Raw genomic sequence first — 12,325 nt, forward strand, 5'->3', positions numbered from 1 at the left:
CCTCTGGCTGAAAACACCAGGACAAAACATCACTAATTTTTAAATATAAAGCTTTCCAACAAAATATCAAATGAATATATCTATTGATAATGTTCTTAAAAGTATTGCAGTCAAACAAGTTCTTGTTGAACTATCCAAAAACAGACAGTTGCCCTTGTTGTTTTCTATTCTAAACACTCCACTAAGAATACCCTGTATTTCAGGACAAGCAAAATCTACCCAAACACATCCCATAAACTCAATTGGCCTCTCTAAAAATTAAACAGACTTTAATAACACCAGTCAATTACAACACCATTCAAATTCAAACAGTACTACCACCCACTCTATATTCAATATATATATATTCAATGTGGAGCGAGACCTTTTTAAAATTTTACCAGGGATCAGAGGAATTAAATCGCTATGCATTGCATCCAGTTCCAGGCACGTATATCAAAGCCTCTCCGTCATTACGAGCAGTCCTCAAGATCTCATTACCGGGCCGTGATCGAGGAGAGGCAGAGCACACCTGCCACATGCATCACTCATTCATTCAGCCACACAAACCTGGTTAGCTGAACAGACAGGGAGTCAGAGGTGCTGACAGAACCGGACATAGCTTTGATCTTACTCTCCAGGTTGGAATAAGCTTCCTTTAATGAGCGTAACAAGTTTTTGTTAGAATCATGCTTATACTTTTATATTACATCTCTCAATTTTGCACAGACCAACAATGTCTTTGGCACATGTGGTCACTGCTAATGACACTTGAAAAACAAGACAGATAAGAGGGAGATAGAAATCAAGATAAAAAATAAATAAATAAATAATGCAAATTAAAAAAAAGAAATTGCATAAAGTATAGCATTCCAACCCTCATTAAACCTTGACATTGCCTCAATCAGATGCAAGATGAGTTGCAAAAGGATTTAATTTGAGAAATTTCAAAACAGCAGGGCTCGGGAGCTCCATAGGTAGCACAGACAATTTCTCTCCCATGCCAATTTAAAACATAGATGTTAAACAAAGAGTGTGTGAAGCTTGGAGGGATAATTCAGTCTTGCACTATGCCTACAATGGGATTTGGTTCACGGTTCTATTTGGCCTCCTGTGGAGGGGTTTCGAATAGAAGGGCACCTCCATATGCCTTTGCAAAATCAGAGTCTTGTTTCATACAAAGTGGCCCTCATCAGCACATCAAAGACTCCTTACTGCATTAGCTTTCGACTGAATTTAGCTTGGACTTTTGCCGCACCATACTGATGCAAACAAATGATCACCAGTTAATGGCCCCAGCTAGACAGCCAAAGACATGAGACCGTGCCAAAAGCCTCAAGCCAATAGTTCATAAAACGCTTTAGTTTATTGGCCATTCTGATATAAATCTGATAATCAATCAGCTGCTTAGACCATCTTGTTGACGAATTCAAAGGAATGTATCTATTGTACTCTATTCACCTCGAAGTCCATCATATAAAGAGTGACATTAAAGCATGAGAATTAAGAGGTGAAATGTGTCATTTTTTTCACTGTTAAATACTTTATCATATCCTAGTTTAAAGGGATAGTTCACCCCAAAATTTTATTTGTCTCATCATTTACTCACCCTCATGCTATCTCAGATGTGTACGACTTCTTTTCTTCTGCTGAATGAAAACAAAGATTTATAGAAGAATATATCAGCGTTGTAGGTTAATGTAAATGGTGACCAGAACTCAGAAGGTGCAACAAGGACACAAAGGCAGCATAAAAGTAATCCATATGACTCCAGTGGTTAAATCAATATCTTCAAAAGCATTATGATAGGTGAGGGGGAGAAAAAGATCCTTTTTTATCGTATCCAAAAAATCTCCACCTTTGACCAGTAGGTAGCTGAATGTGAAAGTGAAAGTGTAGATTTATAGTAAAAAGGACTTAAATATTTATCTTTTTCCCAACCACATCTGTCATATCACTTCAGAAGATATGGATTTAACCACTGGAGTCTTATGGATTACTTTTATGCTGCCTTTATGTGCTTTTTTTGACCTTTTAAGTTCTGGTCACCATTCACCTGTATTGTATGGACCTATAGAGCTGAGGTATTCTAAAAATCTTCATTTGTGTTCTGCAGAAGAAAGAAAGTCATTCACATCTGGGGTGGTATGAGGGTGAATAAATGATGAGAGAATTTCATTTTTGGGTGAACTAACCCTTAATGTGCAGAAGCAACTGTAAATAAGCCATATATAAGACTCCCCGAAATGTAAACACTGTGGTCCAACGTGTCAACTCCTGGAATCCTAATGATTTTAGGAGCATACTTACAGTGTCTCAGATGGTTCCTTGATGATCTGGCTTGATGTTCAGGTATGTGTGGTGTCTTGGCTTGGTGATTTCAGTACTCTCACTGCAGCCATGTACATGTGAAATAAGAATAGCATGTTAGCATTATTGAGTCTCAGTTCAAACGCTGTTCAGATCGGTTTCTCCATTTATCTGTTTTAATGACTGAGAAATGAATCGAGCCACAACTTCTACCATCTAATGAGACGGGTAACAGGTGTCCACTGCAGTCTAACATTTTATTTGTAGTGAGCACAACAGACCTACTACACATCTGACTCTCTCAGGATACAACCAGGCAGGAAAGGGGGAAGGTTCTTGACGAAATATAGCAGAAACTTTATTTTTTATTTTTATTTTTTTATCTGTTTGGTGCATGTCATCCTGAACTGTACTGCTGTTGATGTGAGAAATTTCCAAAATATTATTGCAGAACTTTAACTCTTTAACCCTAACTCTTTTCACTGCCTGACTGGACAGCACACACAAATACACACATTTACATGATCTAAATGGGGCATTTCAATAATGTTTTCATATAAAGTTAATTATAATTACTCTAGTCTAGACTAGCCCTTAAAGAAAACATTTTGCATTTGTAGAATATTAATAAAAACAGTATTGTATTTGCTTAATTTATTAATCAATTTCCCAATAGCTTATAGGAAGTCCCTGAAAGTTTCCAAAGGGAGTTTTTGTCAGATTTAGCTCACTTTTAGAAACAAAATCGCCAACAGCCAAATACTGTATGTACAAATACGTTAACCTTGCTTTCTCAATGGAGACGCCATAGTCTCCTACTGTTTTAAATAATAACACGTAGAAGTGTTAATAATAGCATGCATGCATGATAAATTCATGTAAAACTGCTATAACTGCTGATCTCCTGGGATTTTCACACACAACAGTCTCTAGAATTTACTCCGAATGGTGCCAAAAACATCCAGTGAGTGTCAGTTCTGTGGACGGAAATGCCTTGTTGATGAGAGAGGTCTACAGAGAATGGCCTGACTGATTCAAACTGACAAAGTCTATGGTAACTCAGATAACCACTCTGTACAACTGTGGTGAGAAGAATAGCATCTCAGAATGTTGCCGCTGTTTTGGCAGCACAAGGGGGGGCTACACTATATTAGGCAGGTGGTTTTAATGTTGTGGCTGATCAGTGTATTTAGTTATGCTAGATATTGCTTTTAGTGAGGACAATATAACATTATTTTTTAAAACTCTTATTCAGTTTTTACAAACAACGAAAAACATCATTGAAATTCATTAGTCAAAAGATGTTGGAATCCTGTAAATACATATTTTTGATAGCCAACATATTATTTTGTTTTCTTTCCTTTAAACAGTATCTGTCATGAATCCCACTTTTGTTGTTCCTCCCACTCACCACCAGAGGGCTCCATCACCTGGGGTTTGACTTTAACTCTCTGGACTCCATTTCCCATTATCCCCTTACCTGTCAATGATTACCTGTTCACCTGTTTCCAATTCACTCAGCTATTTAAGTCTCACTCTCACTTGCTCTCATTGCGAAGTCTTGTTTTGCCCAGGCTGACCTTTCTGAGCATTTTCTTAGTTTCTGAATTACCTGTGTATTATCCTGGACTGTTTACCCTGTCTCTGATCCGTTGCTGCCTGCCTACTATTACTGCCTTGTTTTACCTGGATATAACCCGTGATTGTCTGCCGCCTGCCCCGATCTCTTGCCTGTTTATTGAATACCCCTCTGGACTGCCTTTGATATTACTGCTACTGGTGATTTACCCCTGCCTGTCTGAATTACTACGTTTATTGTCATTAAAAGCTGCACTTGGATCTCAACTCTGTTGACTCATCATTACAGAAGACTTCGTCCAAAAACCAATCCAGCGGCTTTTTTTCAACTAACCACTGAGGTCTCAGCTCCTTCATCAAACCCAGCGGCACACCTGGCCTCAGCTAGAACAATTCACCGCATCATGGATATAGCAGCATTCTTCATTCAATTAAGCCAGGCAGACTTATCAATAAGGGAGTACTCCCATTTCTTTTCCACCTTTGCCGCCCACACTGGTTTTGATGATGCCGCTTTGAAATCCATATACCGGATCGGACTCACAGCACGCCAGTGGGGGGAATTGCCAGATTCTAAGTCTTCTACGTCTGAAGCCTTCCCACGCCATGTCACAGCCATGTCTGAGTCTGTTCCACGCCATGTCACAGTCAGATCTGAGTCCACTCCATGCCATGTCATATCCACGTCTGAGTCTGCTCCATGCCATGTCACAGCAACACCTCAGCCTGCTCCATGCCATGTCACAGACACGCCTCAGCCTGCTCCATGCATGTCACAGCCAAACTTCAGCCTGCTCCATGCCATGTCACAGTCAAACCTCAGCCTGCTCCATGCCATGTCACAGTCAAACCTCAGCCTGCTCCATGCATGTCACAGCCACGTCTCTGTCTGCTCCATGCCATGTCGCAGCCGCGCCTCAGCCTGCTCCATGCTATGTCACAGCCACACCTCATCCTGCTCCATGCCATGTCACAGCAACGCCTCAGCCTGCTCCATGCTATGTCACAGCCACACCTCAGCCTGCTCCATGTCAAGTCACAGCCAAACATCAGCCTGCTCCATGCCATGTCACAGCAACACCTCAGCCTGCTCCATACCATGTCACAGTCAAACTTCAGCCTGCTCCATGCCACGTCACAGCCACATCTCATTCTGCTCCATGCCATGTCACAGCAATGCATCAGCCTGCTCCATACCATGTCACAGTCAAACTTCAGCCTGCTCCATACCATGTCACAGTCAAACTTCAGCCTGCTCCATGCCATGTCACAGCCAAACTTCAGCCTGCTCCATGCCATGTCACAGCCACGTCTCTGTCTGCTCCATGCCATGTCACAGTCAAACCTCAGCCTGCTCCATGCCATGTCACAGTCAAACCTCAGCCTGCTCCATGCCATGTCACAGTCAAACCTCAGCCTGCTCCATGCCATGTCACAGTCAAACCTCAGCCTGCTCCATGCCATGTCACAGCCACATCTCTGTCTGCTCCATGCCATGTCACAGCCACATCTCTGTCTGCTCCATGCCATGTCACAGCCGTGCCTCAGCCTGCTCCATGCCATGTCACAGCCACACCTCAGCCTGCTCATACCATGTCACAGTCAAACTTCAGCCTGCTCCATGCCACGTCACAGCCACATCTCATTCTGCTCCATGCCATGTCACAGCAATGCATCAGCCTGCTCCATACCATGTCACAGTCAAACTTCAGCCTGCTCCATACCATGTCACAGTCAAACTTCAGCCTGCTCCATGCCATGTCACAGTCAAACCTCAGCCTGCTCCATGCCATGTCACAGCCACGTCTCTGTCTGCTCCATGCCATGTCACAGCCATGCCTCAGCCTGCTCCATGCCATGTCACAGCCACACCTCAGCCTGCTCCATGCCATGTCACAGCAATGCCTCAGCCTGCTCCATACCATGTCACAGTCAAACCTCAGTCTGCTCCATGCCATGTCACAGCCACACCTCAGCCTGCTCCATGCCATGTCACAGCCACACCTCAGCCTGCTCCATGCATGTCACAGCCAAACTTCAGCCTGCTCCATGCCATGTCACAGCAATGCCTCAGCCTGCTCCATGCCATGTCACAGTCAAACCTCAGCCTGCTCCATGCCATGTCACAGTCAAACCTCAGCCTGCTCCATGCCATGTCACAGCCACGTCTCTGTCTGCTCCATGCCATGTCACAGCCGCACCTCAGCCTGCTCCATGCCATGTCACAGCCACACCTCAGCCTGCTCCATACCATGTCACAGTCAAACCTCAGCCTGCTCCATGCCATGTCACAGCCATGCCTCAGCCTGCTCCATGCATGTCACAGCAAAACTTCAGCCTGCTCCATGCCATGTCACAGCAATGCCTCAGCCTGCTCCAGGCCATGTCACAGCCACATCTCAGTCTGCTCCATGCCATGTCACAGCCAAATCTCAGCCTGCTCCATGCCATGTCACAGCAATGCCTCAGCCTGCTCCATACCATGTCACAGTCAAACTTCAGCCTGCTCCATGCCATGTCACAGCCACATCTCAGTCTGCTCCATGCCATGTCACAGCCGCACCTCAGCCTGCTAAGCAATGGCCAACGAGCCGACGGCCACGCCTGCCACAGCCAACGAGCCGATGCCCACGCCTGCCACAGCCAACGAGTCAAAGCCCACACCTGCCACGGCCAACGAGTCAAAGCCCACGCCTGCCACGGCCAATGAGTCAAAGCCCACGCCTGCCACGGTGGCAACGAGCCGACGCCCATGCCTGTCATGGCCAATGAGCCGATGCCCACGCTTGCCACGGCGAACGAGCTGATGCCCACACCTGCCATGACCAATGAGCGGATGCCCATGCCTGCCACGGCCAACGAGCTGGAAGCCTCGTCCGTCCCAGAGCTAGCATTGCCAGCTTCATCCATCCCAGAGCCAGCATTGCCAGCCTCGTCTGCCCCAGAGCCTGCTTTGCCTACTTCGGCTGTCCAGAGGAGGAGGAGAAGAAAGGCTTCCGTTTCCAAGTCTCTGCTAGTGTTCACGACCACAGAGATTGTCTCCGAGTCTCTGCCCATGTACACGACCACAGAGGTCATTTCCAAGTCTCTGCCCATGTACACGACCACAGAGGTCGTTTCCAAGTCTCTGCCAGTGTTCACAACCACAGAGGTCGTTTCCAAGTCTCTGCTCATATCCACGACCACAGAGGTCGTTTCCAAGTCTCTACCAGTGTTCACGACCACAGAGGTCGTATCCAAGTCTCTGCCAGTGTTCACGACCACAGAGGTCATTCCCGAAACTATGCCCAAGTTCCTGACCATAGAGGTCATCTCCGAGTCTCTGCCTATGCCCATGACCACAGAGGTCATTCCAGAGTCTCTGTCTTCGCCCACGACCACAGAGGTTGTACCCGAGTCTCAGTCCATGCCCACGACCACAGAGGTCGCTCCCGAGACACTGTTCATGCCCACGACCACAGAGGTCGCTCCCAAGACTCTGTTCATGTTCACGACCACTGAGGTCATTTCCCAGTCATCCTGGACTTTTAGCCTCGAGCCTGCCACAGCTCTGCCTTCCATGGTACCACTCCTCGAACTTCCCATGGCTCTGCCTTCTACAGCTTTGCCCTTCGAGCCTGTCATGGCTCCACCTTCTTTGGCTTTGCCCCTCGAGCCTGTCAGGGCTCTGCCTTCTATGGCTTCACCCCTCGAGCCTCCCATGGAAGGAGGTCATTCCCGAGACTATGTCCATGCCTTCGACCACAGAGGTTGTTCCCGAAATTATGCCCAAGTTCCCGACCATAGAGGTCGTCTCCGAGTTTCTGCCTATGCCCACGACCACAGAGGTCGTTCCTGAGTCTCTGTCTACGCCCATGACCACAGAGGTCATACCTGAGTCTCAGTCCATGCCCACAACCACAGAGGTCGCTCCCGAGACACTGTTCATGCCCACGACCACAGAGGTCGCTCCCAAGACTCTGTTCATGTTCACGACCATTGAGGTCATTTCCCAGTCATCCTGGACTTTTAGCCTCAAGCCTGCCATGGCTCTGCGTTCCATGGCACCACTCCTCGAACTTCCCATGGCTCTGCCTTTTACGGCTTCGCCCTTCGAGCATGTCACGGCTCCGCATTCTATGGCTTTGCCCCTCGAGCCTGTCACGGCTCCGCCTGCTATGGCTTCACCCCTTGAGCCTCCCATGGCTCCGCCTGCCACGGCTGCACCCCTTGAGCCTGCAATGGTTCTGCCTTCCATGGCTCTGCTTCTCGAGCTTCACACAGCTCTGCCTTCCATGGCTTCATCCCATGAGTCTCCCATGGTTCCGCCTTCCATGGCTCCAGTCTCTAGTCTGTGGTCACCACCTAGCTCTCCTGACACTGTTTCAGCTCTAGGGCCATCAACCAGGCCTCCTGATCCAGTCCCTACCCTGAGGTGGCCTCCTGGGACTCCTGGCTGTCCGCCTGACCTGCTCTGGTATCCCTGGTCTCGTGGCTGTCCACCTGGTCTGCTCTGGCTCCCTTGGTCTCCTGGTCGTCTACCTGATCTGGTCTGGTATCCCTGGTCTCATGGCCATCCGCCTGGTCTGCTTTGGCTCCCTTGGTTCCCTGGTCATTTACCTGATCTGCCCTGGTTTCTTTGGACCCTGGCGTCACTTACCTCCTCGCTTCAGGAGCCGCTCGCGGGTGGGGCTCTGTCATGAATCCCGCCTTTGTTGTTCCTCCCACTCACCACCAGAGGGCTCCATCACCTGGGGTTTGTCTTTAACTCTCTGGGCTCCATTTCCCATAATCCCCATACCTGTCAATGATTACCTGTTCACCTGTTTCAAATTCACTCAGCTATTTAAGTCTCACTCTCACTTGCTGTCATTGTGAAGTCTTGTTTTGCCCAGGCTGACATTTCTAAGTGTTTTCTTAGTTTGTTGAATTACCTGTGCATTATCCTGGACTGTTTACCCTGTCTTTGATCCGTCGCTGCCTGCCTACTATTACTGCCTTGTTTTACCTGGATATAACCTGTGATTGTCTGCTGCCTGCTGCAAATCTCTGGTTTATTGAATACCCCTCTGGACTGCCTTTGATATTACTGCTGCTGGTGATTTACCCTTGCCTGTCTGAATTACTACTTTTATTGTTATTAAAAGCTGCACTTGGATCTCAACGCTGTTGACTCATCACTACAGGATCTGAGAGGATGCATGCAAATGTAATGCAAACTCTGCCCCATTCCACAATGCTGAACCAAGAAATTATCCCATCTTTTCCAGCAAAGGCTAATCGATACACTGCATATCTCACAGCGCAGACTCCAGCACGTTCTCATTTTGCAGAGCCCTGGCAAAACATTTCAGTTCTGCCCAGCATACTGCAAACACATCTCCCAGTAAGGGTGGTTCATAGAGGGCCAGTGGTGAAGAGTCTGCAAATAGGTTATCATGTTCTGAAAAAATCTCACTGCTGGGTATGTCTGGCATGGAATGCTCCTGAAAATATTCCTTAATGGCAAAAAAGAATGATAGTTTAATAGCTCAGAGGAGGAATGTTGAAAGCAATCTCCAGGGAGAAAATATGCCCACTAACACCAGCATCGATCACACTGAAGATGACACATCAGTAAGAAAATGAGACAAAACTCAATTACAGCAGTTCATATTCCATTTTCTCTCTTGCAGCTCAGGACTAAAAGGGCAATTACCTACCATGCCTCTTTTCTTACAAAGAGATAAAAGAGAGACATAGCCTGGGCTCGTTGTTATATTCTGTAGGGATTTGTCATATCTGAGACATTTAGCCATTTTCTCAACTGTCAACTCATCCACTCACTCAGCTCCATCATTTTGTGGCAACATTCATCATATCCCAATACCAGTAGGACAAATGTGTGTGTGTGTGTGTGATTGCGAGCGTGCGTGCGTGCGTACTGGGAGAAAATATCTATTTGATGAGCTATTTCGGTGCAGATTTCAGCTTCACAATAGATCTCTCACCTCTCTGAATTTAGTATTCCATCGTAAATCTGCAAAAAAAGGACACTGAAAGTGCAAACGCCAGTCTCGTATGTTTTAGAGTGGGAGTGGAATGGCAGGGTGAGGGGTAGGTCACAACAGAGGTTCGTTCTGAATTACGGACTGTCACTGCATGGACAGGGAGCGCAGACACCAGGGGACCCTGTCATTGCTTAGAGGCCATCAGACCTAGTGCTCAGATAAAGCACAAGCCTGAATTATATTGGACACTCTTTCTATAAAGTACTATTTAACTTAAGCTTTCCTCCTGTCACTGCATAAGGCACAAGATAGCTCTAAATAAAATTTGTCTGTCACAAAGTTTAGTGCAAGAATATTTCAACAGAGAGATTTTTAATTCCTCCTCTCCACTTTGAGACATGACAGGAATTTGAACTTGAATTCAAATACTGCACAGTAGGGATGCACAATATATCAGTGACCATACCGGTCAATATCATCAGCCAATTTCTTTTAATAATCACATGGGTCTGACTCTGATTAGTGAATATTGGTAGCAAATAATATCAGAGCTTATTTTAATTTAATGCTCTTTTTCTCTGCCATGCCAGGTTTCAAAATTGCAGGACAGTCTTTCAGATTTTCTGCCATGCATTGCAAAGTTTTTAAGAGAATAAGGCATGTAAAATTATAGATTAGGATATTTTTGTGAAGAAAAAAATAACAGCCAGTTACTTAAAGGTGCACTCAGTACCGTTTTGTTCGAGTTGATCAATCAGCCATGATTATATTAATCCAAGAGTGAAAGTGTCCAATAAAATGATGGTTACTGCGATTAAGCGAGTAGTATTCAGCTGTTTCAATTGATTCTAAAATGGCAGCCCCAATGAGGGTGCCCCTGCCCCATGTAGAATAAAGCAGCTTTTATAAGGTTACTGAAATGACCAGAGCCCTGATCTCATTTGAGTGGTCATTACAACATTTTCATTACAAAATTAATTTCTGTAGGAGTAAAACTGTTAATGAGGAAAAATTGCTGAGTGCACCTATAAATAAAAATTGAAATCAGATTGTTTACTGATTACTTTATTGAGAAAGTAATTGCATTACAAATTTCTTTACATTTAAGTTACTTGTATTTTATTTTATTTTTATTATTATTTATTTATTTATTTTTTATTATATATATATATATTTTTTTTTTGCTCAACAAATTAAAAATAATGTCTGTTGGTTAAAAATTTTGGGATTCCCAGGTCTCAGTTCTTTAGGTATTTACAGCTGCGCCACCTGCTCTGTTCTATTTCTGGGAGTAGCACACACCCCCCCCTAAAGCAGCAGAAACTCTGGGAGTGGTGATTACTGCTTTTGGAAAAGGTCATGAGGCATCAGTGTATTACTCCCTGCTAATTCAGAGTCAGGGGAACAGAGCTTAGGCTTCTCTCAAGAGATTTTGTGAAAGATTTAATCTTGGTATTGGAGGAGGGAGTGTGGGCTAGGATTCTAAAAAACATCAAGTCTACATCTAGAGATGCAAAGGTGCGCCATATGCAATTTAAGATTTTACATCGATTTCATTGGACCCCCTCTAGATTGTATAGGCTTGGTCTTAAAGACACACCCACCTGCTGGTGATGCCAATCAGAAGATGGGGACACAACCCATGTTTTTTGGTGGTGTGTTAAGATCCAAGAATTTTGGTTGAGGGTTCAGAGTTTTATGTGTGACGTGTTCGGGGGGAAGGGTTTCATTTTATATAATTTGATTCCGCATTTTCTGTTATGTTTATTTAATTTGTTGAATGGAATCAATAAAAATGGTTAATAATAAAAAAATCATGTTTTTACTCGTTAATAAATTATACTATTTTTAAAATGTGTAACAAGTAATGCACTTAAAAGTACTTAATGAAAGGCATTAACTGTAAATTAATTACTGAAAGTAATGAGTAATGTGATTACTTTTTTCAATGAAGCAATCAGTAAAGTAATTTGATTACAATTTTACAGAAGTAAAATGTGATTTGTTGTGTAGGCTATTCCTTTTTTGTGTAACTTACTCAACATTGCTGACCAATAAGAATCAAGTTACCATACACTACTTTTTTATTTAAATGTAATTAGATTACAGTAACTAATTACTTTGTAATCCTAATACACCGAACATTGTTGGTAAACATTCTGTGGTCAGATATGTTTGTATAATAATTTGTATTATTGACTGTTGGGATTGGTGCCATATGGCATATTGTTGCATCCCTACTGGATGGCCATGTAAGTTCAGATTGGTTGGTGCTTTTCTTTATTGTAAAGTCCTCTCATTTTAAGGACTACTGTAGGGCTATTAGAATATTCCTTGAACTTACATTTTCATTTCAATGGCATCTGCGTTGCTGGTGTAAAATGGTAATTCATTTAAGGTCTGATTAAAGCTCTATTCTCAGTTCCCTGATAACGGCCCAGTGACATACAGACACCAATCTGAAGAAGACAAAACTGAAAGAAAGCATC

This window comes from Myxocyprinus asiaticus, chromosome 27, assembly GCF_019703515.2.
Source record: "Myxocyprinus asiaticus isolate MX2 ecotype Aquarium Trade chromosome 27, UBuf_Myxa_2, whole genome shotgun sequence".
NCBI classification, from domain to species: Eukaryota; Metazoa; Chordata; class Actinopteri; order Cypriniformes; family Catostomidae; genus Myxocyprinus; species Myxocyprinus asiaticus.